Source organism: Hyperolius riggenbachi, chromosome 6 (assembly GCF_040937935.1).
Source record: "Hyperolius riggenbachi isolate aHypRig1 chromosome 6, aHypRig1.pri, whole genome shotgun sequence".
Lineage (NCBI taxonomy): Eukaryota > Metazoa > Chordata > Amphibia > Anura > Hyperoliidae > Hyperolius > Hyperolius riggenbachi.
Window position 1 is genome coordinate 222,930,039 of NC_090651.1, and position 27,390 is coordinate 222,957,428.

Sequence of the window (27,390 nt, forward strand, 5' to 3'; positions counted from 1 at the left end):
CACACACAGATATGCTACTGTATTAAGAGTAGCGTTGGGCGGCTGCAGACAAACATGACACTGCATCATTGTGGGGAGTAGCACAGGCGGCCATTGGAACACTGATGTCTGTTTATTAACCCGCCCCTTCCTTGTAGTGTTGTCCGGATCATGAACGATTCGGATCTTTGATCCGAATCTATTTTGAGAGTCGAATCATCCGAATCATCAAAATGAGTGATTCGGATCGCAAAAGGGGCGGGGCCAGGAGCTACACGCCCCCTCTCAGCGGGCAGCGGGGGTCCTGGAAGCAGAGCTGAGATGGATCGCTCTGTTGGATGGGAGCCAGCCTTGCAGGGAGACAGATAGATGAGAGAGAGGGTACATGGGTGCCACTGCCAGATATGTGTAGAGCACACATACTGGCTATAATGTGCTGCTGATTATAGGCTGTCTGTTCCGCAGTTGTGCACAGTGAACACATTGGAAGCTTTTGGCTCAGCTCAGCACAGCTCAGTAACTTTGCAGGCACTGTGATTGCTGCGCAATATGATCCTCCTGCACTGTTATAAACAGCTGCACTTTACTTCTGGGAATGCTTTAGGGAATGCTTTCTTTCACTGTGCGATGTTTGCATTCAAAGTACATAGATGAGCATATACAGTAGGTGAAATACATGTAAAGCATATGATTGCAGCATGTGGGTATTGTGTGCAAGCAAACATTTCTGCTCTCTGCTCGTCCCTCCTCCCTTCTCTGTCCACTCCCTGCCCTCTGTACATCTTCTCCCCTTCTCTGTGTTTCCACCCCCCTCCCCTTCTCCTGTCCACAGTAGGGAAAGACCTGTCCTGCTATTCATGTCACCCCCGAATGCTTCAGTAGTAAAATGATCCGAGATTCGGATCAAAGATCCGGATCTTTTCAATGATCCGATTCGAATCATCCGGATCATTGAAAAGATCCGAACTTCCCATCTCTACTTCCTTGGCTCCGCCCTAGGCCCTGACTGGTGGTAAAGAAGACAAAGTCATCGCTCTGGCCAAACTTAAAAAGTCAGTTGACTCACTGGGGTTTAATTTCCCCGACATACGAGGTTATAACCTGGCCACGTTATGCCGACGTGTGAGGGATTGGTTAGGTGATTCCTTTTATTACTCCAATATTCTGTTGGAAACAGAATTTGCGTCCCCCTGGTTATTAAAGGTAATCGTTCATACTAAATTATCTTTGCCCTCGGCTATCAAAAAAAATGTGGTCCTGCGTGACACTATATTGGCCTGGAGGGAATGTAGAAAATGATTTAATTTATCTGGACAACTATCTCCTAGAGCACCATTGGTAGGGATTTCTGGATTTATACCCGGTAACAGAGGCGGGACAAGGTCCTCCAGCACCCAAGGCTGAGACACCAAAGTGCGCCTCTCCATCCCTACCACCCCAGCCGTCACACACTGATTGCTATTAGACTAAGAGGCGCCACAGGGCCCACAACCTCCCCAACACCTTAATATCTAGTTATCTGGCTTGCAGTCACTGCTATGTATCCCCTTTTCTTATTTCTTTCTGTTTCAAACACAATTAGGAATGACAGCTGAATGAATAGTGCTCCCCCTCCTACACTGCGCCCCGAGGCTGGAGCCTCTCCAGCCTATGCCTCGGCCCGGCCCTGCCCGGTAATATGCATGCTGTGTTTGGGCAATGGGCGGAACATGGAATAACCTCTTTGTCTGATCTACTGATGGAGGGTGGAGTTCTTAGATCGTTTTCTGAAGCTACATCCCTTTTAGGCATACCACTCTTTTTATTAAGCCCAACTCCAGAACTATTTTGTTTCAGTGGTGGGGAAGGGGGGTAAACTCCCTGTGGTAAAAGGTTTCGAAGATATGTGGTCTGATTTAGGAGGTAAACAGTCTCTTAGGTGTTTTTTTTGCTTTCATCAGGGATAGACATGTGTCAAAAGGGAAAGGTTTCACTGAATTTATTTCGAAATGGGCTACTTTAAGTACTGTTCCATTAGAAGAGGCTCAGGAATCTATCCTAGAAGCATGGAGATCCACTCCTAAGAGCATTGTGAGTGCCGATTGGAGAGAAATGCAGTACAAAAATATACGTAGGCCATATTTATATGCTTCCTGCTTGTTTTAATTTTGTTAAAGTATAACTGTCGGGCATAAAATAAAAAATCAATTCTTTATTTTATCTGGTAAACAGGTAACAAGGATGCTAACCAGGCAATCCAAAAGTTAAAAATTACTATTACTTTTCTTGTTGATAAATGACATTCCCCAGTTTACCTGACTCATATTTGGTACATTGCCACACAAAGGAAGTTGCAGGGCATACTGGGTTTTCTTTTTTTGGTTCTTTACTTTCCTCTCAGACTTAACTAATGCAGCCTGATTGGCTGAAGCCTCTTTCCCTCGTTTTCCCCTGCCACACCTCTGTTCCTCTCTGATTGGCCAATATTTCTCATGCTGAGACAATGCACTTTCTATTGCAGAACTGGGTGGGAGTGCCTGAAGACTGGGAGGAGGGTGGGCAATGCATACACAACTCAGGCAGAGGAGAGTAAGGGAGGAAATGACATCAGGATTGGCTTCAAGATAGACACATAAAATGGAGAAGCCTAAGAAGGATTTTCTCTTTTCTTACTATAGAAAAATCACTAAAATCGAAAAGGGGACAGTGCAATACATATGTTATGTAAGTAGAGCAAGTATTTATCTACTTATATATGTGGTTTTTTTCTGAGATAGTATGTCTGACAGCTCCTCTTTAAAGCAGTCGACACTAGTCATGAAGCCTGTTACATAATAAGCACTCTCTGCGCAAGCCCGCCCACAGCCGTATGTAAACCCACCCGCGGTAGGAGCCCTCGTGAACACCAACTGCTGCAGCCACGCACATGCGAAGAGCAGGGCCGGCCCGCTCATGAGGCGGGGTGAAACATTTGCCTCAGGCGGCAAACTTCTAGGGGCGGTACCCGCCCGTCCGTGGGTGCGGGGGAGGGGGGGCGGCCGCCGAGCCGGAGGGGTAGCGGGCAGAACGGGGGTATTGGGCCTAGCGATGGGGAGGGGGGTCGGACCCCCCCCCCTTCCTCGCCTGGGTCCCCCGATCTGCGCTCCCCTCCAGCTGTAATTAGGAAGCAGCCGCTGCCCGATAGTAAGAGGCACAGGCGGGGAGTCTCACCTTTTCCGCGTTCCGGCGTGCGCTCCACTGACGTCACTTCCTGCATCGCCGTCCACTTACAATACAGTGGGCGGCGATGCAGGAAGTGACGTCAGTGGAGCGGACACTGGAACGCGGAAAAAGTGAGTCCTCCCTGCCCGTGCCTCTTACTATCGGGCAGCGGCTGCTTCCTAATTACAGCTGGAGGGGAGCGCAGATCGGGGGACCCAGGCGAGGGAGGGGGGGTCCGACCCCCCTCCCCACCGCTAGGCCCAATACTCCCGACCTGCCCGCTACCCCTCCGGCTCAGCGGCGGTGGGTGTCGGGGCGGCGGCGGCAATTTTTTCCTAAATTTGCCTCAGGCGGCAAAAAGTCTAAGGCCGGCCCTGGCGAAGAGTGAACCTTTCTGACATGGATGATGGCAGCAGAAAAGACGCAGCAACACAGGGACTCTTATTATACAGGATGCCTGTTGGTCATAGTGGTCCATTCTGGGAAACAGGTCAATTTTAGTTCAAGTGTGAACCTTAGAGTTATCAGAAAGTAAATTATGTATCCACAGAGTATGTATGTAATACATGTTGGATTTACCAACAAATTTGACTTAAAAATAACCTCCTGAAATAGAACCTCTTTGCAATTAGGGGACCACCTGTATGGGTATCAGCAACAGTTGTATATGACTTAAAACTTCTCAACTGATCTGTCAATATATAACTTTGCATGTGAATAATCTAGTGTTCTATACTATGTTCAAGGTCACTATTATGTTATCTCCACTCTTGTGGTTGTGTAAGCTTTTTAAAAGGACTTTCTGTTTACCTTTTCCTGACCACTCTTAGTGCAACAATATGCTTTAAAGAAATGTAAACCTAATAGAGGACATGCACACAAAAGACGATAACTATGTATTCATTTCACTCAAAGCTCAAAAACTGGTTTTATTTACTCTGTTGTTAAGCTGCCACTTTTCATCATTTCCTCCACTGACTGGAGATGTGTTTTTGTAGTGAGTGACAGAGAGTCCAGAGTTGGCTCTCCTCCCACTGTCACGCAGGAGCTCAGTGTTCATCTTGGAGAAGGAGCACCACCTCTGCTTGCCAAAACAATGTATACAAAGTGAGCCTGGAAGAAGTATGTTGTTATGCTAGGTACACACCATACAATTTTCTCTTATGCTGGGAATACACAATGAGATTTTTCAGTTGATTTACTGTCCGATCTTATTTTCGATCGATTTTCTTATCTTTTCTTAACAATTTCCATTCACTTCTATGAGAAATCGATCAGAAAACGACCGAAAATAAGATTGGACATGCGGAAATTATCTATCGAACCATCTATCTGATGAAAAAACTTATGGTGTATTCCTAGCATTAGATTTACCTGCCAGATAGACTATTTCCAACATGTCGTTTTTTTCATCTTTATTTTATTCATTTTCATTCAGTTCTATGAAAGTCGATTAAAACCCGATCTAAAAAACTATTAAAAAAAGATGGAAAAATCGAAAAATAGATCGAAATTAATTTATAAAATAGATTGAAATTCATAGATAAATAGATAGATGTAGATAGAAGTTCTGGTATTTAGCTCATATTGGTAGAGGAGATCATAGCATCGAGAGTCACAATATACCAGCCAGTGAGTCTTTTTAGGTTTAAAATAAAATACAGCTTTATTTGTCATGTCCAAAACAGAAGCAATCCACCACACTGGGTATTTAGCAATCGCAGTGTATGCACAGCACTCTGCTTCTGTGCCAGCCCTGACCTCGAGTTATCTTCGGGGTCACTGCATACCACCCCTGTTACCATCTGCAGCCACATTGGCTATTGAGTGTCACCTTGCCACGAGCCTTATGGCAATCCTCGGCCACTCACCTTTCCAGGTCTCTCCTAGATTACAAGTACAGGAGTCCAACTCCCTCCAGCACTTCAGCAGCTTCTCTGCTGCACACAGACTTTGCAGCCTCTCTGCTGCACAGCTCCTCAGAAGCCTCCTTGCTCCACACACAGCCCACTGCATACTGAGGGATGCAGCCTTTTATGCAAACGATGCAGGTGAGCCAATTTAAAGGGGCACTACAGCGAAAAACTGTAAAATGTAAAATATGTGCAAACATATACAAATAAGAAGTACATTTTTTCCAGAGTAAAATGAGCCATAAATTACTCTTCTCCTGTCACTTAGAGTAGGCAGTAGAAATCTGACAGAAGTGACAGGATTTGGACTAATCCATCTCTTAATAGGGGATTCTCAGCAAGGCTTTTATTCTTTATAAAGATATTCCCGAAAAAGGATTTAAACAATGATGCTGGCCAGCTTCCCTGCTCCCTACACAGTTTTTTGGCAGTTGGACAGAGCAACTGCCATTCACTAAGTGCTTTTGAAAATAAATATATCCCTGAGAATCCCCTATAAAGAGATGGGGCCTGATTCACAAAGCGGTGATAACTCAGTTATCACGCCTAAAAGACTTTAGGCGTGATAACCTTTGCACCGCTGAGTTAGCACCGCTTTGTGCTGGTTATCGCGCGCAAAGTCCGGCGCGCAGCGCCCATAGGGTTTAATGGGCGCCTGCATCGCGCTGTGTGCTGCGCCGCTAGGAATTTCGCACGAGTTTCTTCTTATCATGCCTAAACTGAGTTTAGGCGTGATAAAGGGCTTTTCACTGGCGTGCAAAGTGTTTGCACCGCTTTGTGAATCAGGCCCATGGACTAGTCCAAAACCTGTCACATCTGTCAGATTTCTACTACCTACTGTAAGTGACAGCAACATAGGAGAAAAGTAATTTATGGCTCATTTTACTCTGGAAAAAATGTACTTCTTATTTGTATATGTTTGCACATATTTTAAATTTTACAGTTTTTCACTGTAGTGCCCCTTTAACCCTCCCTCTGCGAGACTCAGGCCTGGACTTGGAGGAGTGGTATATAAGGCCCGCCCTTCTCCCAATACACGCCAGTCCTGGATGCCAAATAAATTATGCAACAACAGTCAATATCTAGGACCTTTTCTTCCAATTCTGTATCAGAACTCAGGAAAGTGTCTCAGCAGAAAACGTCTGGTTCCTTTGTACTGTGATGTTCCTGGATTTTAACGTCTGCTACTGCACTGATCAGGCACCGCTTCTGTAATCCCTGCACACAGCTGATAACCATGCTGTGTTCCCAGTTGCTGTCTGCCACTTTCTCTTCTTTTACTTCCACTAGGGCTTATTTTTGGGGTAGGGCTTATATTCAGGGCAAGAGGGTATACACACACACACACACACACACACACACTAAAAAGAGCATTTATAGTGTGTCCCAGCTTTCAAGTTCTTCTCGTGTGCTTCATCATTGCAGGGTCCTCTATAGTGTGTCCCAACTTCCAGTTCGTCCTATTGTGCTTCATCATTGTAGGGATCTATAGTGTGCCCTTTGCTCAAGTGTCTTATCATCGGGAGAAGGGGACAAACCACAGGGAAAGTGTAACGATTGGTGTAGTAACACAGACGTCTGATCATGTGTGATCTGCAGAATCACTGATAATACAGACGCTATACCTGATTATGTGGTGATCTGCAGAATCACTAATAATACACCTATAGCTAGCAAGGTGTATAGTGCTTGGTGCAACAGTAACTGAATAGTTTTGCTTAACCTCACCAGAGGAGCTGGTAGGTACTATGAAAGAGCACCTCACCAGTGACAGGGCTCACTGGTGAGTAGAATGGTTAGACAGGCTAGGATCAGCAACAGGCGGGCAGGTACAGTACAAAATCGACAGGCAAGAGAGTAGTGAGATATCAGGCAGAGTTCAGCAACAGAGTCAGATGGGCAGAAGTACAAAATCGATAAGCAAGAGCAGGGTCAGTGGATAGGCAGAGTCATACACAGAATATCAATATACAATAATACAATAATCCTAGTCTTGTGTGAAATCCCTGGTTTCCTCTGAGATCAAAGCACACCGGATATTATCTAAGGTCTGAGCGCTAGCACCAAGTGTTTGCAACAGCAGACAGCGAGCTACTGACAGCGAGCTGTCTTTATGCTGACAGGGGACTCCCAGGCACGCCCCCACCAGCCAAACCAATCAGGAGTGAAGAGCGCTCCTCGTGACATCAGCCGACCCGTAGGTCAGCTGATGCGTCTCCGAGAGGCGTAAAGGTCTCGCCACTGGCTGCGCGCGCGCATAGCCCTGACGCTATGCGCTGGCGAGAGGCCAGCGCGCAGCGGAGCAAGCTGAGCGGCGGGGACGGCAGAGATCGTATCCCCGCCGCTTGTTACAGAAAGCTGTCTGTAATGACAGACACCTGCCAAGTGTAGCAGCACTGGAAACCCTCAGAATCTCTGCAATCACAGGCAATCTCACCAAATCTCTGCCATCAGCCACCACGTGGCTCCCCGTCCCTGCTACAAGTCACAGTCTATTCCCTGAATCCTGCCAGAATCAACATGTACCTACCAGTATCTGCCATCAGCCACCTTTGCCCCCTGTCCCTGCTACCAAGCACAGTCTATATACCCTGAATCCTACCAGAAGTCACATGTACCTGCCATCAGCCACCTTTGCCCCCTGTCCCTGCTACCAATCACAGTCTATCCCCTGAATTCTGCCAGAAGTCACATGTACCTACCAGTTTCTGCCAACAGCCACCTTTGCACCCTGTCCCTGCCACCAATCACAGTCTATATACCCTGAATCCTGCCAGAAGTCACATGTACCTGCCATCACCCACCTTTGCCCCCTGTCCCTGCTACCAATCACAGTCTATCCCCTGAATTCTACCAGAAGTCACATGTACCTGCCATCAGCCACACGTGGCTCCCTATCCCTGCTACCCAGGGCCGGATTTACAACTCAGGAGCCTGTAGGCACAGGCCTTCTGGCGCCCTAAACTCCACCCCTCAACAGGTCACACCCCCAAGTAAAAAATATACTGCACTCTAATCTCTTCATCATGTCACTGCTGTGTTTTAAATAAAAAACAAAAAAAAACATCAACGCATGCATTTTTTAAATGTGTTTTCCTCTGCTGCAGCCTGCACCCCCACCAATATTACACTATATCAGCCCCTCTGCTGCAGCTGACATACACACTGCTGACACTGACACACACCTCTGACACAAACACACTCGCATGCACACACCTCTGACACAAACACTCGCATGCACACACCTCTGACACAAACACTCGCATGCACACACCTCTGACACAAACACTCGCATGCACACACCTCTGACACAAACACACTCGCATGCACACACCTCTGACACAAACACACTCGCATGCACACACCTCTGACACAAACACACTCGCATGCACACACCTCTGACACAAACATACTCGCATGCAACACACCTCTGACATATACATACTCAAACGCCTCTCACACACGCACACACCTCTGTAGATGGCACAAATAATATATACTTTTAATTAATGCTCTCCTTATAATTCATGAGCATAAAATACCAATACAAAGTGCAATTGATGGAATTGAAAGTGTAGTCAGGTGTGACAGAAAGGGATAATCACAGCAAAGAAGATAAATAATATAAATGGCTGTGGTCTGTCACCATAAGACTACACAGGTGACCCCCAAGGTGTGCTAGTGAAATCAATTAATATATCACTAGTAGCCAAAAGAATTTCATGCACCTTCCTAAAATAATACATAACTAATGAAAAAAACTATACCATGCACAAAGGCAGCTGTATTCTAAATAAAGAGTCATGTGCTTTGGAAGACATCCTAACAACCAATTAGAAAGTGCAGTTGTTTATATAAAAGTGCTGTTGTACACAGTAGCAGCAATACAAAGACATAGAAAGTGCTGATGCAGAAACCAAAACCAAAGTGAAAAACCTGAACTCATTCAGCTCATAATGAAAACACCATGTGTGTGTATGCTTCGTGTACTGTAGGAGATGAACAGATGAGAAGGGATGTGAGGGGAGAAAGATGAACCATGTGAAAAAAAAATGCCCCACTCTCGTGTCGTGTTAAGGTGTCAGCTTACAGAAGGACTCGGTCAGATGCACCCTGTCCAGGAGAGCTCCGTCCAGGAGGAGGGGGGTGGAAGGGAGGATGACTGGAGCCTAGAGGAGCAGGAATGAACTGTCAGTCACCCAATGCCCTGCACTCTGCATAGCCGGAACATAACAGTGCGGTCCCCCATGTATATGTATGTATAATGTAATAAATAGCATGTACCAGGCAGGAGTGTGATCGCAGGGTGTACAAGCGCTGCTCTCTGCCTCAGATGCAGGTGTCCCGTGCTGTGCTCCATTCTCCTTTTTCTTCCTCTGATGTAGAATGCAGGAAGGGGCATTCTGTCCTGCTGGCAGCGGCTCTGCATACACAGGTGGCGACCTTCCATAGTGAAAGGGTCCTGACTTGATGACCTCATCAAGCAAGGGCGCTTAAAGACACACTGCAGAAGATTGCCGTCACTGTAATGCAGAGCCACCGGAGGGACAGAGCGCCGCTGCCTGCTTCCTACATCAGAGAGATAGAGGAGAAAGGCGCACAGCATGAGGACACTTGCATCTGAGGCGGGGAGGAGCGCGGTAGGGGGAAATCTTCATGGTGCAAAGGGAGCACAACAGCTGCGCCTTGTAGCTCCCCAGGGAGGCATTCTGGGGCCCGCCTCTTCCACTTAAAGGCGCCTGTAGGCACGTGCCTACAGTGCCTTATGGGAAATCCGGCCCTGCTGCTACCAGTCACAGTATGTTCCCCAAATCTTGCCAGAAGTCATATGTACCTACCAGTATCTGTCATCAGCTCAAACTCACATGCAGGGCCGGTTTAAGCAACAATGGGGCCCCAGGGCAAAATAAACCTGAGGGGGCCCCCCAACAGATACCCCGGAGCAAAAATTGGCATTAAGGGACCTTTTTTCAATTTAAAAAAAAAAAATTCCCACACTCTAAAAAAAAATTGGGAAAATAGGAAAAAAATGCCAGGGATCTTCATACAGCATATTGCGGCTGTATAGCGATCCCTGGCCAAAGCACTGCGGCTGCGTATGGACCCCCTGGAAACCCTGCCAGGAAATGTATTGCTCTCTCTTTTGATACATGTAAAATTACACTACCGTTAGGTACTAAAAGTGACATTTACCGCATTTGAAAGTATGCTTTTCCCTTCCAAACTTTAAAATTGATTTTCTCAAAAACTATAAGGTCTTTTTGAAAAATTGTTTTTTCCTCTTATTTCCAATGATCTCCTTAACATATCCTGCAAATTTAGCGTTTCTAGAATTTAAGGTGGATTTGCTATTAACCATTAAAGAGAACCCGAGGTGGGTTTGAAGATTATTATCTGCATACAGAGGCTGGATCTGCCTATACAGCCCAGCCTCTGTTGCTATCCCAAACCCCCCTAATGGCCCATACTCACGGGCAACTAAACTGCCTGTCGCTTGCACACGGGAGCGTGTGCGCGACAGGCCAGCGACAGCTCGTCGCCAGGTCCCTCCGCATACACACGGTGGAGGGACCTGGCAACTGATGCGGCGGAAGCTGTCGCTGTTGTCCCTCCCCCCGCCGGAAGCGCCGTCTATTTGTTATTATGTTGCTGTCGCAAGTCCGCGTACTCACGCGGACTAGCGACAGTTGCGGCGGAGTTGCGGCGGCGACTGTTGCCAGGCGATTGAAAGTTTCAATCGCCTGGCGACATCAGCGACGGGCGACAGTTCGGGGTGCGCGCGAGTGCAACGCCGCATACTCACGGGCGACCTGTCGCCGCAACACGCGCGCGCCGCGTGTTGCGGCGACAATTGTAGCCCGTGAGTATGGGCCATAAGGTCCCCCTGCACTCTGCAATCCCTCATAAATCACAGCCACTGACAGCTGCTGCTGACAAACAGCTTGTCAGAGCTGGCTGTGTTTATCTCTATAGTGTCAGTCTGCTGCTCTCCCCGCCTCCTGCAGAACTCCAGTCCCCGCCTGCATCCCTTCCCTCCCTGCTGATTGGAGGGAAGGGACGGGGGCAGGGCCCGGAGCTATGCAGGAGGCGGGGGAGCAGCCGAGACTGACACTACAGATGTAAACACAGCCTCACAGCACGGCTGTGATTTATGAGGGATTGCAGAGTGCAGGGGGACCTTAGTGGGGTTTGGGATAGCAACAGAGGCTGGGCTGTATAGGCAGATCCAGCCTCACTATGCAGATAACATTCTTTAAACACACCTCGGGTTCTCTTTAAAGTCGGCTAGATTTTAGATGTGTATTTTTTTTCCTTTGAAACTTTAAAATCGATTTTCTCAGGAACTATAAGGTCGATTTGAAAAAATTGTTTTCCTCTTGTAGCCACTGGGGGCCCCTACAAGCTCTGGGGCCCTGGGGCAGCTGCCTCCTTTGCCTCTATGGTAGCGCCGGCCCTGCTCACATGCAGCCAACAGACACACACAACTTCTCTCAGAACTTGTTGGCTGCACATATCCACATTTCAGGCAGCACAGCAAAAGGTGTAGTAGCATTTGGTGTTTCTGCTCACCTTGTTGTTACACCTCTGTTATAACCAGTGGAGTGACTACAGAGTAATGGGCCCAGGTGCAAATTTACTTTGGGCACCCCCTACACCACTGTATGTATAATAAATGCATGATACAGACCACTATAACCAGCAAAGCCACTGTAAAAGAGAACTGAAAGCAAAGAATAAATAAATGGTTTATTAGTGATTATCTCTATTCTAAGCACATACAGAGGCAGGGGCTGCTATGGGGCCCTGGAGCATAGGGGGCCCAGGAGGTAGTTTATGTATTCACCATTAACTTTCTTGTGTTTCTCCACCCTCTGACTTTGTCTCATTGCCCATGAACTATGTGCAGTGTTGATTGCATTGCATGTAAATTGCCCATTTAACTCATATCCATAGGGTAAGGGCAGGTGGCATTGCTTAAGAGTGCCTGCATCTGAGGGGGCCACAAGTGTTGCTATGGGGCCCCATGATCTCTAGCTAAGCCACTGTACAGAGGTGATTATTACCACTGCAGAGCCAATAAAGACAGTGGCGTAGCTAAGGAGCAATGGGCCCCGATGCAAGTTTTACAATGGGGCCCCCCAAGCACTCTGTACATAACAATTAATACGGCGCAGCAAAACCTGCCAATGGCAACTACAGTGTCAGAGGTGCAAGAAGGGGATGGGGAACAGTTTGTTAATGATTACTACTATTCAAAGTATCTATAGAAGTGATTATAATGAGCACAGGACCAATAGAGAGCTAATAGTCAGGTCCGGGGCCTTGTTGCTTTGCGTCCCCTATTGCTTCACCATTGGTTATTATACTGTATCTTGTAGATGGCTGGACTCTCATGGCTTGAGTATCACAAAATGTTACCGTGGTTATATCATGTATTTCCAGCAGAGGGCTCTGTAACACTAGTTTATTTGGATTTAATGGTTTAATTTTGGACATAATTGTGATATGCAGATTTTGAATAACTTAATACATACATTTACATTTTGTAACATTATTTCTAACAGATACAAAAATAGGATTTAGACTTCCATATTGGTAGAAATCTCACATCATAGCAGAAAACCAGCTATAAACTTTATTATTAACACACCTCTGTCAGCAACCTTTACAACCTCCATAACAGCTCAAAAACAGCAGTGCTAGCCTTGGACTTTAGACAAAATATGTATATCTACGCACTATGCAATCATATTTGCCTGTGTTTTGCTTATTTTGCTAACATTGTCCAGGTTGTCTCCCTGTACTGCACAGAAGCTGCAGGTAGCCTGTAATAAGATGGGAATGAAATTACAGTCACAATTAGTAAGGCCCCGTTCACAATTGCAATCACAAAGCCCTAGCAATTAGCGCCAGCGTTTTGCGGTGGTGATTTTTACACATTAAATGTGTATTTTTCACTGGACATATTCGCATTTTTTAATCGATCGGGATTGAAATATATTGCAATCGTGACCGTTCAAAAATCACAAAAAAATGCTGCATGTAGTGCGTTTTCGCAAATCGCTGACGATCACAGGAGTGAGATTAATGCAATTTAATATATATATATTATATTTGCTGATTAGCGGCAAACGCAAACTGATCACCCAAGTGTGAATGGGCCCTAGTGGTGGAAGCAGTGGTGTAAATGTGGCGTAACAAAAGTGCTTGGGACCCCAGTGCAAGTTTTATATGGGGCCCTGAGCAATCTATTGATATGGAGCCCCAAAACATACCAAGGACAGGTATAGTGTCCTTGGTATGTTTTGGGTTTAATTAGAGTAAAAAAATAGCGTGTTAAGGATTACCACTATGCAATGCACATATAGAGATGTTCATTATCAGCATAACCCCAATAAAAAGCTAATAAGATGAAGGATAGCGCCTAGTGGGCCCCTCTGGCCCAAGGGCCCCAATGCAGCACCAACCTCTGCATTCCCCTATTGCTACGCCACTGGGTAGAGGCAGTATGCAAATACCACAAAAAAACTAAATACAGATGCTTATTTCTCAAAGAGGCAAATTAATTTAAAGACAGGTTGGAGGCTCAGTTGATTGCCCCGATTGCCCAGTCCTATGAAGACACTCATTGGCAGAACTGAATTTTTTTCCTTTACTTTTTTTTTTATGTTTTTGATATGCTCACGTGAAAACACTTCTTCACCAGGCACTACCTGCAGCAAAGACTCCCACAGGGATACGCTGAAGAATTCTCAGGGAGATCAGTCTGTGCTCCGCCCAGCACAGTGTCAGAAGCATTATAGTACAGGCTGTACCATCATGCTTCTGACTGGGCTGTACCGCACAGCCAAGCAGCGCAGGCCAGAGTCAGATCTGCTGTTGTAGGCCACATAACCAGGCAGAATTTTTAGCTTCTTTCTAAGCCATCAACTCACAAACAGTACTTACATTTGTGCAAGGAGTTTAGCATTCAGTGTAATCTGTAGAGTTATTTTGTGTGCTACATACACACACCAAATGAAACTCAGCTGAGGCGGCCGATAAAGACCACCTCGGGCAAGAATCGTGCATGCATCTAGTGTGTGTACAGCAGCCACTCAACGTCACCTAAAGATGGGGCAACCCTCAATGCCCAAGCTGCCCCAATCGCATGTTCTCAACGTTCCCCCGTCCATGGGAAGCCACTCCATCATGTGTGTGTCTTGTTTACCCGCCTCCAGCATTACAAGAGATGCGTCACAAGCATGCAGGCTAGTGACACATTTTTTGTAGGACTCGGCCACAATCTGTTCCCCGAGGGATCGAGCACCCACAGAAATTACAAGTGTTTACTTTGTTTTACTGATTACCCCTACGGATTCAGCAGAGACAATACCTGGGTCTTAGTATATAAGAATCATGTTACAGATGCAAAACATGCTAACAATTATATTTGGTTCTGGAATACAATGCAATGGTTTGGGTCAGTCCTGTTAAGGAGAATTTTTGTAAATCTTTGTAAATCTTATGTTCACGAAACCTAGTGCTATGCATGGTTTTGTTTCACAGGAAATAGCAGTAATAGAATATTGGTAAATTTACCTATATTCTACTAATTCATTCATATAGTCAAATATCAGTAATATTTGCAGATATTTTAGCATGACCTAACCTCTCTCTTCTCTCACATTGAACCCTCCCCTTTTGGGCAACAAACCTTAACCTCACCATGCCTCACCTTAAAGAGGAACTGTAACATGAAAAGATCCCCTGGGGGGTACTCACCTCGGGTGGGGGAAGCCTCCGGATCCTAATGAGGCTTCCCACGCCGTCCTCCATCCGTCAGGGGTCTCGCTGCAGCCCTCCGTGGAGTCCGTGCAGCGGTGACGTCAATATTTACCTTCCCGGCTCCTGCGCAGGCGCTCTGACGGCTGTCGGCTCCGAACTACACGTAAATACCAGATTGCCGTCGGGTCCGCTCTACTGCGCAGGCGCAAGTGTCCTGCGCCTGCGCAGTAGAGCGGACCCGAATGAGATCGGGTATTTCCGTGTAGTTCGGAACGGAAAGCCGCCACAGCGCCCCCGCTGGAGCCAGCAAAGGTAAATATTGAACTGACAGTCGGCACAGTCGCAGGCTGTTCGGAGGGCTGCGGCGAGACCCCCGTGGGACAGAGGACGGCGTGGGAAGCCTCATTAGGATCCGGAGGCTTCCCCCACCCGAGGTGAGTACCCCTCAGGGGATCTTTTTAATGTTACAGAGTCTCTTTAAAGAGAACCAGAGACGAAGCACCCTCATGTATTTTATTACATTTATCAGTAGGAACATGACAGTAAACCCCTACCCTGCTTTTAGTTTCAATCTTATCTGCTTAATTAGTCTATTAGCAGCTGTGATAAGAATCCCTGACTGGCTCAGTCTAGGTTTGACCTGGAATCATTATAGCTGAATCACTCTTCTGTGGAGTCTTTTCAAGCCCAAGCCTGCCACCTCCTGGCTCAGATTTCCTGCTTTGCATACTGAGAGCTGTGATGACATGGGAGGGGCTGCTGCTGCTGAGAGAGAATCTCTGAAACAGACAAGTGTGGCTGCAAGCCTGCAATATGATCTGTGTGCTCTGTGTGCTCTCAGCATAGATACTGATGATGACTGCAGTGTTATTCCTATGAGAAACACTTCCTACAGGCAGCTGCACATCATACCAAAATGAAAGCACACAGATGAAAGCCTGCAGCAGCAGCCCTGCCTGTCTATAGTCTCATATAGCCTAGACAGCACATCCAGAACAACTCATAACCCGGAAACAGAAGGGATATGAGCCGGCGGCCATATTTGATTTTTCCTGGAGCAATATTGGATAAAAAACACTAAAAAAAGGCACACCAGAGCGGCGAAATTATCAGGTAGAGCATTTATTCTTTACAAGCTATCGACTGATATTTTTTTTTTGTGTGAAATGTTTATCTCTGGTTCCCTTTAAAGAGAATCTGTACTTTGAAATTCTTACAATAAAAAGCATACCATTCTATTCGTTATGTTCTCCTGGGCCCCTCTGTGCTGTTTCTGCCACTCCCTTCTGCAATCCTGGCTTGTAATTGCCAGTTTTAAGCAGTGTTTACAAACAAAAGACATGGCATGTGATAGGCTGAGGGGAGCTCAGTCTGTGACTCACACAGAGCCTGCAGGGGGCGTGGAGAGGATGTGTATAGCTTCTATCCTATCACAAGCAGACCAGCACATTCCTGCCTGAGTGCCTGAGCCCGACAAAGACATCAGAGGAAAGAAGATTAGATTAGATAACAGATATAATACAGCCACTGTGCAACTAGAAAAGGCTGCAGTAATCCAGACCACATTAGAACATGTATAGGAACTTATAAGATAGAAGAAATAAGGCTGAAAATGTTGTTACAGAATCTCTTTAAAGGGGAACTGAAGAGAGAGGTATATGTTTATTTCCTTTTAAGCACTACCAGTTGCCTGGCAGCCCTGCTGATCCTCTGCCTCTAATACTATTAGCCATAGCCCCTGAACAAGCATGCAGCAGATCAGGTGTTTCAGACTTTAAAGTCAGATCTGACAAGACTAGCTGCATGCTTGTTTCTGGTTTATTCAGATATTACTGCAGAGAAATAGACCAGCAGGGCTGCCAGGCAACTGGTATTGATTAAAAGGAAATAAATATGGCAGTCTCCGTATACCTCTTACTTCAGTTCCCCTTTAATGTCCCTCCCCCCATGCCTAGCCCTACACATCTGATCCCTTACGTTTGTAAGTGATCAAAACCCTCTCTTTGGATATTATCTACTAAAGCAAATCCAGACTGGTGATCATTGGAGAGCTTAAAGGAAACTAGAGACGCTATGAAATAAAAGTTTATACATACCTGAGGCTTCCTCCAGCCTCATGTGCACAAATCGCTCCCACGCCGCTGTCCTCAGATTTCTGTATTGCCAGTACCAGGTCCGTAACTTTGGCCAGTCACGGCCCCGGAGAGATACGTAGAGAGCGCACTTCTCTTGCGCAGACAAAAGTTACGGGACCCCGTATCAGCGATACAGACGGTATAGGATGGCGGCGTGGGAGCGTTCTGTGCACATGGGGCTGGAGGAAGCCCCAGGTATGTATAAAACTTTTATTTTTATAGCGTCTCTGGTACACTTTAAAGCAAACCTGTATTGACATTTATTTATTTTTTAAGTAATATATGTACCTATGGAGAGGGAAGGCTGTGGGTGGGTCCTATAGAGCCTTCCTGTTCCTTTCATGGTTCCAGCACAGTCACTGGTTCAAACTTGTCACCTCCGGGAGCCCTTGGAAAGCTTCGGCAGCTCTTGTGTCCTCGAGTGCTTCTAAAATCAAGCGCATGCGCGACTGCCCTTGAGGATCCCCTAAGGTGCATTCAACCCAGTGGCGTTCCTACTGTAGGGCGCAGGGGGCGTGGCGCACCGGGTGACAGACAGGTAGGGGGTGTCGCCACGACCTCCACAGCAGCAGAGCAGGAGGGGGAAGCAGCGCTAGAAGGAGGGGCAGTGGGGGCAGCGGTGGGGAGGGGGGAAATATCCCCCCTCCCTCACCTGGGACCCCTCCTTCTGCCTCTCTCCCCCTCCATAGATTACCGGCGGCAAGTGCAGGGGCGGCGAGGAGGCATACGGAGAATTACCCACCACGTCCGCGATCCAAGCGCTGGCAGCGTCATGTCGTCACAGATCTCCGCCTTCAATACCGCCCACTGTGCTTCCTGATTAGCGGAAGCACAGTGGTCGGCATTGAAGGCGGAGATCTGTGACGACATGACGCTGCCAGCGCTTGGAACACAGAAGTGGGCAGCTAAACTAGCTATACTGGGGGCAGCTATACTAGCTATACTGGGGGCAGCTATACTGGGGGCAGCTAAACTAGCTATACTGGGGGCACCTAAACTAGCTATCCTGGGGGCAGCTATACTAGCTATACTGGGGGCAGCTATACTAGCTATACTGGGGGCAGCTATACTAGCTATTCTGGGGGCAGCTATACTAGCTATACTGGGGGCAGCTATACTAGCTATACTGGGGGCAACTAAACTAGCTATACTGGGGGCAACTAAACTAGCTATACTGGGGGCAGCTATACTAGCTATACTGGGGGCAGCTATACTAGCTATACTGGGGGCAGCTATACTAGTTATACTGGGGGCAGCTATACTAGCTATACTGGGGGCAACTAAACTAGCTATACTGGGGGCAACTAAACTAGCTATACTGGGAGCAGCTAAATTAGCTATACTGGGGGCAGCTAAACTAGCTATACTGGGGGCAGCTATACTAGCTATACTGGGGGCAGCTATACTAACTATACTAGGGGCAGCTATACTAGCTATACTGGGGGCAGCTAAACTAGCTATACTGGGGGCAACTAAACTAGCTATACTGGGGGCAGCTATACTAGCTATACTGGGGGCAGCTATACTAGCTATACTGGGGGCAGCTATACTAGCTATACTGGGGGCAGCTATACTAGCTATACTGGGGGCAGCTAAACTAGCTATACTGGGGGCAACTAAACTAGCTATACTGGGGGCAGCTATACTAGCTATACTGGGGGCAGCTATACTAGCTATACTGGGGGCAGCTATACTAGCTATACTGGGGGCAATTAAACTAGCTATACTGGGGGCAGCTATACTAGCTATACTGGGGGCAGCTATACTAGCTATACTGGGGGCAGCTATACTAGCTATACTGGGTGCAATTAAACTAGCTATACTGGGGGCAACTAAACTAGCTATACTGGGGGCAGCTATACTAGCTATACTGGGGGCAGCTATACTAGCTATACTAGGGGCAGCTATACAAGCTATACTGGGGGCAGCTATACTAGCTATACTAGGGGCAGCTATACTGGGGGCAGCTATACTAGCTATACTAGGGGCAACTGAACTAGCTATACTGGGGGTAACTAAACTAGCTATACTGGGGGCAGCTATACTAGCTATACTGGGGGCAGCTATACTAGGGGCAGCTATACTAGCTATACTAGGGGGAAGCTATACTAGCTATACTGGGGGAAACTAAACTAGCAATACTAGGGGCCACTAAAATAGTTATACTGGGGGCCACTAAACTAGCTATACTGGGGGCAGCTATACTAGCTATACTGGGGGCAACTAAACTAGCTATACTGGGGCAACTATACTGGGGGCAACTATACTAGCTATACTGGGGGCAACTATACTAGCTATACTGGGGGCAAATATACTAGCTATACTGGGGGCAACTAAACTAACTATACTGGGGGCAACTAAACTAGCTATACTGGGGCAACAATCCTCACTTTGATCTGTCATCACCCAGACGAGGGTTGTAAACTGTTGCCACCTAATAGCAGCACAATGTAATACATTCAATCTAGATTTGTACTTATTATGTTCTCTGGTGTTGTCCAGCATGGAATGAGATTGGAAAATGAGGTCTTTTCTTTGTGTGGGGCCACCCTAGGGCAGTGGAGTCTCAGGAAGCAGCTTAAAGCCTTTTGTCTCATTAAATTATCCCATCTATTGCTTCTCCTTTCAGATGTACAATACACTTATTTATATTATACAAGGTTTAGAGCTGTGTAAATGCTAATATTTGGGGTCATAGGAAGGGCACTGTAAACAGGTGGGGGGATCTAAGTAGAGTCCAGCATTGTAAGCAGGAGATGAGATTTCATACAAGGCTTTCAGTGTACTGGTCTGTCTCCCTTTCCTTCCCTCCTGTACAGTGCATTCAGGCCTTGTTCACATCTATCAATATGGCAAAAAGTACGTTTATGCACAGTCATATGTGTCTAAACATGCCCACGGTCATATAAAATACATTGTTTAGTAAACCACACACAGCGTCCAGAAAAAAAAGCAGCAAGGTGTCAGATTTGTTCAGAGAGAGATCTGTCTCTTGGTTGATCTGCCCTTACTTTGTCTGATGTATGGGTGCCTTTAGCCCGGTTCACATTGCATTTTTAAGCCAAAAGGAACTGGTATAGTGCATCTGGTCTCCGCTTTACCGGATCCGGATGGCTTGGTGCACACTGGCAAATGGATCCATGAAAACGGATCTGGTCACCGATCAATCGGATCGGTTTTCACTCCGTTTGCCAGGTGAGGTAGGGTGCAGCAGCTGGGTGGGTGATGGAGGGTGCAGCAGCCAGACAGGTGGGCGACGGTTAAAACATATCAATTCCTTTACTGAAGCCGGCAGTAGAGAGGGTTTCAGGCTTCCGCCTTCTTCCGCATCATGTGACTACGTGACTTGAGGAATCGGTATGGTTTAATACATGTAAATAACGGAGAGGGTACACTGTTCACTTCTTCAGGTAAACTGTATTGTGACAACAGTATACAGCTTACAGAGCAGACAAGACACAGGTTTTACACGTTTTAACCCTCACCCACCCGAGTGCCCCACTGCTGCACCCTTTCTCACCCACCAGAAGGCCCGGTTCATGTACCCCCAACCCCACCCCCAGTAAATTTTGCCCCTTAACGGTCCGTTTCTTCACTAGTGTGAAGAAACATTCTGTTCTCCCATTGCCCCCAATGCAGTGCTTAAGCTTCAGTTTCCGGTCCGCTGGACTCAGCGGTCCGGAAAAATTGGTACTGCAGCAAAGTTGCGGTCCGTGCAGCAGAACGGATACTTACGGACGGACGCATGTGAACGGTTCCATTGGTTAACATTGGATCCGTTTTCATCCAGACCGTTTGTACAGTATGCGTTCCGCTCCAGTTCTGCTTTTTAACGCTAATATGAACCAGGCGACAGGTCTAAAGCTACATACACATGAGGCACGGATGTCTGCAGTTGCATGGAGAAAAAGCAACAGTTGGAAGTCTCCAGCAACGACAGTTGTATTCAAGCAACGATTGTATACACACGGCAACAACCTGTCTGCAACATAGCGGAAACTGTTGCTCAGCAACTTCTGTCGCAGGTTCAATGAACTGTCGGACTCACAAGAGTTGCTAGAGACTAGCATACACACTACCGCACCGACTTGAGACTAGGGACGGTTGCTGCAACAGCTGTTGCCGGGGATTGAACAAGTCAATCGCTCTGATTAGCAACAGTTGCTTGCGCGCGCCTAATGGCCCATACTCACGAGTGTGTTGCGGCGACAGGTCGCCCGTGAGTATGGGCCGCCGCACGCGCGCGCACCCTGAACTGTCGCCCGTCGCTCATGTCGCCAGGCGATTGAAACTTTCAATCGCATGGCGACAGTAGCCGCTGCCCCCCCGCCGCAACTGTCGCTAGTCCGCGTGAGTACGCGGACTAGCGACAGCAACCTCCATTGAGGTTTATGGAGCTTCCGGCGGGGGGAGGAGGAACGTCGGCGACAGCTTCCGTCTCGCCGCTGGTCCCTCTTCCGCGTGAGTATGCGGAGGGACCTGGAGAGAAGCTGTTGCCGGCCTGTCGCCCACACGCTCACGTGTGCTGGTGACAGGCGATTTTTGCAGCCCGTGAGTACGGGCCATAATGGCCCATACTCACGAGGGACTTTTGTCGCCTCAACACGCGGCGCGCGCGTGTTGCGGCGACAGGTCGCCCGTGAGTATGGGCCGTTGCACGCGCGCGCACCCCGAACTGTCGCCCTTCGCTCATGTCGCCATGCGATTGAAAGTTTCAATCGCATGGCAACAGTCGCCGCCGCACCTCCGCCGCAACTGTCGCTAGTCCGCGTGAGTACGCGGACTAGCGACAGCAACATGATAGTAAATAAACGGCGCTTCCGGCGGGGGGAGGGACAACGGCGACAGCTTCCGTCGCATCAGTTGCCAGGTCCCTCCGCCGTGTGTATGCGGAGGGACCTGGCTACTAGCTGTCGCCAGCATGTCGCAAGCACGCTCCCGTGTGCTTGCGACATGCAAAAAAGTTGCCCGTGAGTATGGGCCATTATACACACGGAGGACCTGTCGCCGCAACATACGCGCGCCATGTGTTTCCAGCAACAGTTGTAGCCCGTGTGTATGGGCCTTAAGAGTCTACCTTTGTTGAATTCTATTGATTGTATTGGATATGACTAGGAACATCACAAAGCTTTCTACCTAATACTATACATACACTACGCAATTTGTGGTAGGTCAGGTAACTGATCAATATCCTTTAGATATTTGTAATGTACCTGGCCACTGATTTTGCCATACTATATATTAGACAAAGATTTAAAAAAAAATCCTGCCTAGGGTCTAATATACGGTAGATCATACAGCTGCTGGTTTTTACCACCTGGTGTACTTTAAAGCTATGCATATCTTGTTTGTGTTCTGATCCCGTCCCCCGCATTTCCACTGATGAAGCAAAGACACATGCGATCCATATTTCATCATAATATGAATCATTAATGTCATAGTTTAAAAACTTTTTCATTTGATTTAATATTTATGTTGAATCTAACATCTAATCTATTGCAAATATAGTGTAGTGTATTCTCACCTTAAGACACCCCAGTTGAGCAGCAACAACCAAACCATTAGATCAAAAGAATTACCTGCAGAGTTTAGAGCCAGGATTGCTTTAAGACACCGATGGAGAAGGCTACAGAAAAGTTTCTGCAGTGTTGAAGGATGTGTAGAAGGATGAAGAAAAAAAACACAAGCACAGCGCTAATCCAATCACAAGAGTCCTACTACAAAGCTAGCCTACAATCAATGAGTAACACAATAGATAAGTCAAAATAGGAAAAATCTCTGCAAACTCCTGGACCGGGTCACACTGTGAGGTTGCGGATCATACCGGTAACTGTGAAAACAAAAGAAAAAAAAAGATGTCCCTAATGCTGGGAATATGAGTTTTTTTCGGCAGATTTACTGGCTGGTTGTTTTTTCAATCGATTTTCTGATAATTTTTTTCCATTCACTTCTATTAGAAAATTGATCAGAAAAATGATCAAAATCAGATCATACCTGTCGGAATTTATGTATCGAGCCATCTATCTGCCAAAAAACTCATGGTGTATTCCCAGCATTAGATTATAAGCCTTTGGCAGGGTCCTCCCCTCACTAGTGTATACTCCATGATTGTGTGCTCCTTTTCTATGACCACCTCGTCCTTGTATTACTGGGCCTACCTAACCAGCCCAAAATCAAATGATCATGTCTTTTGTACCCTGTTTGCCTTGTACAGCTTTGTCCTATGTTGTATAAGCTTGTTAGGTCTGTCATCCTTTGTGTCATTGAAAGTATTTATTGTCCAGCGCTGTGTAATATATTGGCATGTTATAAATACAATAAATAATAATGTGCCTCTCCTAAAACAGTTCACTTTAACAAGCTGGCTAACAGCGTCAGTTTACATTTAAAAAAAATTACAATTATTAAATATAGTATTCATTATCCTATGATAAAAAAAACTGTATAATAATAATAATAAAGGTGATGAGAATAATAAAAATACACAGTCTCATTTAAATATATATTTAAATGAGACTGTGTGTATTCTTAGTCATTTTTATACAGTCTGCCAATGCTCTTGCGCCATCCTCAGTTATTTTAAATTTTCCATACTGTCCGATCGATACTTTCAAACGACTTTTTGTCAAAATTTATCAAAATTCGATCGATCTGACATTTTGGGGAATTGATTCCCAGCAGATAAATCAAATCTGCAAGGAATTATATGAGAACACTGATGAATATATGGCCACCTTTAATCATTTATTGCTGTAGCTTCACATGGATGAAGAAACTTTTCTGTTGGTCTTTCTTAACTAATAGTTAGTCCCGGATAACTTAGGCAATAGGGCTCTCCTCTCCCTCTACACTGGCAAAGCTTTTTGTTGTGTTGAGTGCATGTATCTTTTGGAGGTCCTTGGGAGGATGGGATTCCACAATAATGCCTCTTGTGCATTGTCTTATTATCTTTTGGGACACACCTATGTCATTTCCCATCAAAAAATTACTTGCTGGTTGAATAAAATTTGCCAGGGGTATGAATAATTATGGGCAGCACTGTACGTATCATAGTCTAGGGCCAATTTTAGGGGGACGCCAATTAACTTATCTGTATGTTTTGGGATGTGGGAGGAAAACAGGGGCCCGGGGAAACCCACGCAGACACAGGGAGAACATACAAAACTCCTTGCAGATGTTGACCTGGCTGGGATTCGAACTGGGGACCCAGTGTTGCAAGGTGAGAGAGCCAACCGCTATCCATAAGACTCCCAAGAGACTCTTTCAGATGGGTTTTAGGACTGGTCCTGCTTGTCAACGGTATAACTCTCAAACAGGAATTTAGTGCAAATGCTGTGGAGATGTCCTAAACTTTTTTGGTACTGGTCTTATGTTCTAGACCAGTGTTTCTCAACATTTTATTGGTTTGTACCCCTTTTAAAACCCCGTACTCACCAGGTACCCCCTAGCACAGTAAACATTATCACAAGTACCCCTTGACAAATATATATTTAATCTTAGCACATGATAATTGGTTCTAAACAATTTCCAAACATTTACCATTGCTTTTAATTAGCTAAAATACTAATTTGATGGTGTTTAAATACGATTTATCATTTTCTAAAACTCTAAATTTGTTATTCTTGGTTAAATATATCAAGCCCGAGTACCCCCTGGAACTATCAGAAGTACCCCCTGGGGTACGCGTACCACACGTTGAGAACCTAGGTTCTAGACTTCGTAGATACGGGGCCATACGCAATTCACTTTTGAAATTTTCAAACTTGGCTATAAAATGCCTTTTAAACAACCAGCAAACAAATACTCAAAATAATTTTGATAGGACTTTTTCACTTACTTTTTGGCACTTTTATAATTGCAAAGTGCTAAAAGGTTATTATAAATGGAAGATGAAAATTTTTCTCCTAGGAGAAAACTCAGGTGAAAAAGTGAATTGTATATGCCCCACAGTCTTTATAGTTATGGCCCATACTCACGGGCTACAATTGTCGCAGCAACACGCGGCGCGCGCGTGTTGCGGCAACAGATCGCCCGTGAGTATGCGCCATTGCACGGGCGCGCACCCCGAACTGTCGCTCGTCGTTGATGTCGCCAGGCGATTGAACTGCTCAATCGCCTGGCGACAGTTGCCGCCGCAATTCCGCCGCAACTGTCGCTAGTCCACGTGAGTACGCGGACTAGCGACAGCAACCTCCATTAAGGAATACGGAGCTTCCGGCGGGGGGAGGAGGAACGTCGGCGACAGCTTCCGTCGCGCCGCTGGTCCCTCTTCCGCGTGTGTACGCGGAGGGACCTGGCGAGGAGCTGTCGCCGGCCTGTCGCCCACACGCTCACGTGTGCTGGCAACAGGCCCAAAAAGTTGCCCGTGAGTATGGGCCATTAGAGTACAGAAACATGAATTCTAATGTCTTTTAGGCAAGATTAGCCGTGACCAGAACTCTGTACTTGGCTAGGAAGCTTCTTTTGCGGCATTGGAAGGATGAGTCCCCCCCTCTGAAAATGTGGTTTTGCTGCAGCAATCAATGATATCCTTAAACTAGAAAAGATAGTGTATCTGCATACAAAGATCCCAGCTAAATTTGAAAAGATTTGGAATAGATGGCTGGATACCCCAGGTCTTGTGGATTTAGATCTTATAAAAGATAAATGGGTCTAAAGTCATCTTTGGGACATTGACATGAGGGCCCATATTCAATTTGTTTTTCTCCTGAGTTATCTCCTAGGAGATAATTCTCATGTTTTGAGGTGTGCTGGAAAGTGACCTCCCGATAGGCTTAGAGGTATCTGTACCTTTTACATACTGTAGCTGTGTCTTTGGTTGTGGGCTTTGTAAAAGACCCACTTGGTATTATATGAATCTATGTATTTCATTTCTCAATTAGCGGTTTATAGTATGTTACATTTCTGTAAAAATGTATTAATTAAAATGTGTGACTATATGCGATAGTTTAAACAACGGTTTTGCGTTTTACTATTTTACCCTTCGTTTTGATGCATCTCTATTATTGTCTTTAATTTGTTCTGATTAAAAAAAAAGATGTCTGCTGGTTCCACAGAGATCTGAGAATTCTGAAGTCCCAACCCTGAGCCATATTTTTGTTAGGCTTGCATATGTCTACTGTCTGAGTCTCCTTTTCCACTTGGTGCTGTGCCATCCGCTCTGACGGACCACACATAGAATGCAACAAGCAAGGTAACATTAAAGTCTATTGATTTTCATGTTACTGTTCACATTAGGTAAAGCGTTCCAGGGCAATACGTTGTAACGCTTCTGGTAACATTTAATCGCATGACACAAACGGTTTCCCGTCGGGTGAATTAGAACTAGCACCGCTGATACCCATCGAAGTGCACCTTCCTGTCATCATGCCGTACGTCATAACACGTGTTCGAAATCATGTTTGTGCGTGTATTAGCTAGTGGGAAATAGCCCTGAGAAATCCACAAGTGTCATACACAACCTCCACCCCACCCTTAGTGGCGTACCAACAGGGGATGCAAAGGTTGCAACCACACTGGACTTCTGGACCAAAAGGGCCCAACAGAGGCCTTTCCTATTAGCTCATCATTAGTGCTATGCTGGTAATGATTCAGTAGCTTTAATAATTAACAAACTGCCCCCCTCCCCTGCCTATACTTCTCTGACACTGCAACTGTCCGTGGCAGGTTTTGATGTTCCATATCTATTGTTATGTATAGAGTGCTTCAGGGGACCCAACGTAAAACTTGTACTGGGGCCCAAACGAAAACTCCTTTGTTTTGTTACTGCCCAAACCATACACACCCACAGTTTTCTCCAGGCCTGAGTATGACTACTTTTAATGTACAGTTTTCTTCTTTCTCAGTTCTTTGAAATGCTTTCCACCATGTCATCTACCGGAGGTACTGAGACCATCTTCTGTCTCTCCAGGCTGCCGGCCCTTCACCACTTCAGGCTGAATGGATTAATCAGCTATACCAGCAGTATGGCTTGCTGTTGTTTTGTTTCCAGTTTATCCCTAGGGGACAGCTGTGATAAAACACCACACTTAAAGTTACATTTATCACTAGCCACAGGAAGCTCTGCTCCCAGAGTTCAGTCCATTTTAATATGTATATTCCACTTAAGCTTCTCATGAATGCATTTGCAACTGTTTTGGGTGAAAAGTTCACCGGTGGACTAGCATTGCATAAGGAGAATAAAGAGAAGAGCTCAATTCTAAGCTAGATTGCCCTCCTGTTAAATTGGCCATACTTGTTTTCCTAGACACATTTTGGTGAGTGGGGGATATAGATTTGCTAAAAAAATCTGTTCACCTATTTTTAAATTTTCTCATACTAATGTGTGTGTGACACATTATGTGTTTTTCTCTAATGTAAGTAAAAAAAAATTTGAGGCCAGAAAAAATTATCCATCCGCACATTTGTTAGTTATC

The 27,390-nt window shown here is 46.1% G+C and overlaps 1 protein-coding gene across 2 annotated transcripts in view; it reads right to left on the bottom strand.

Moving 5' to 3' along the window:
• The window catches only part of LOC137522659 (arylacetamide deacetylase-like 4), a 70,604-nt gene extending 61,124 nt beyond the window's left edge, over positions 1-9,480 (bottom strand). The window contains exon 1 of one of the 2 annotated variants that reach the window (XM_068242731.1): positions 9,357-9,480. The gene's annotated coding sequence lies outside the window, so the exon portion shown is untranslated. Of the gene's footprint in view, positions 1-5,030; positions 5,121-9,356 lie in introns of those variants that run through there. The other variant, XM_068242732.1, reaches the window with a different exon arrangement.
• Between the last annotated feature and the right edge of the window lie 17,910 nt (positions 9,481-27,390).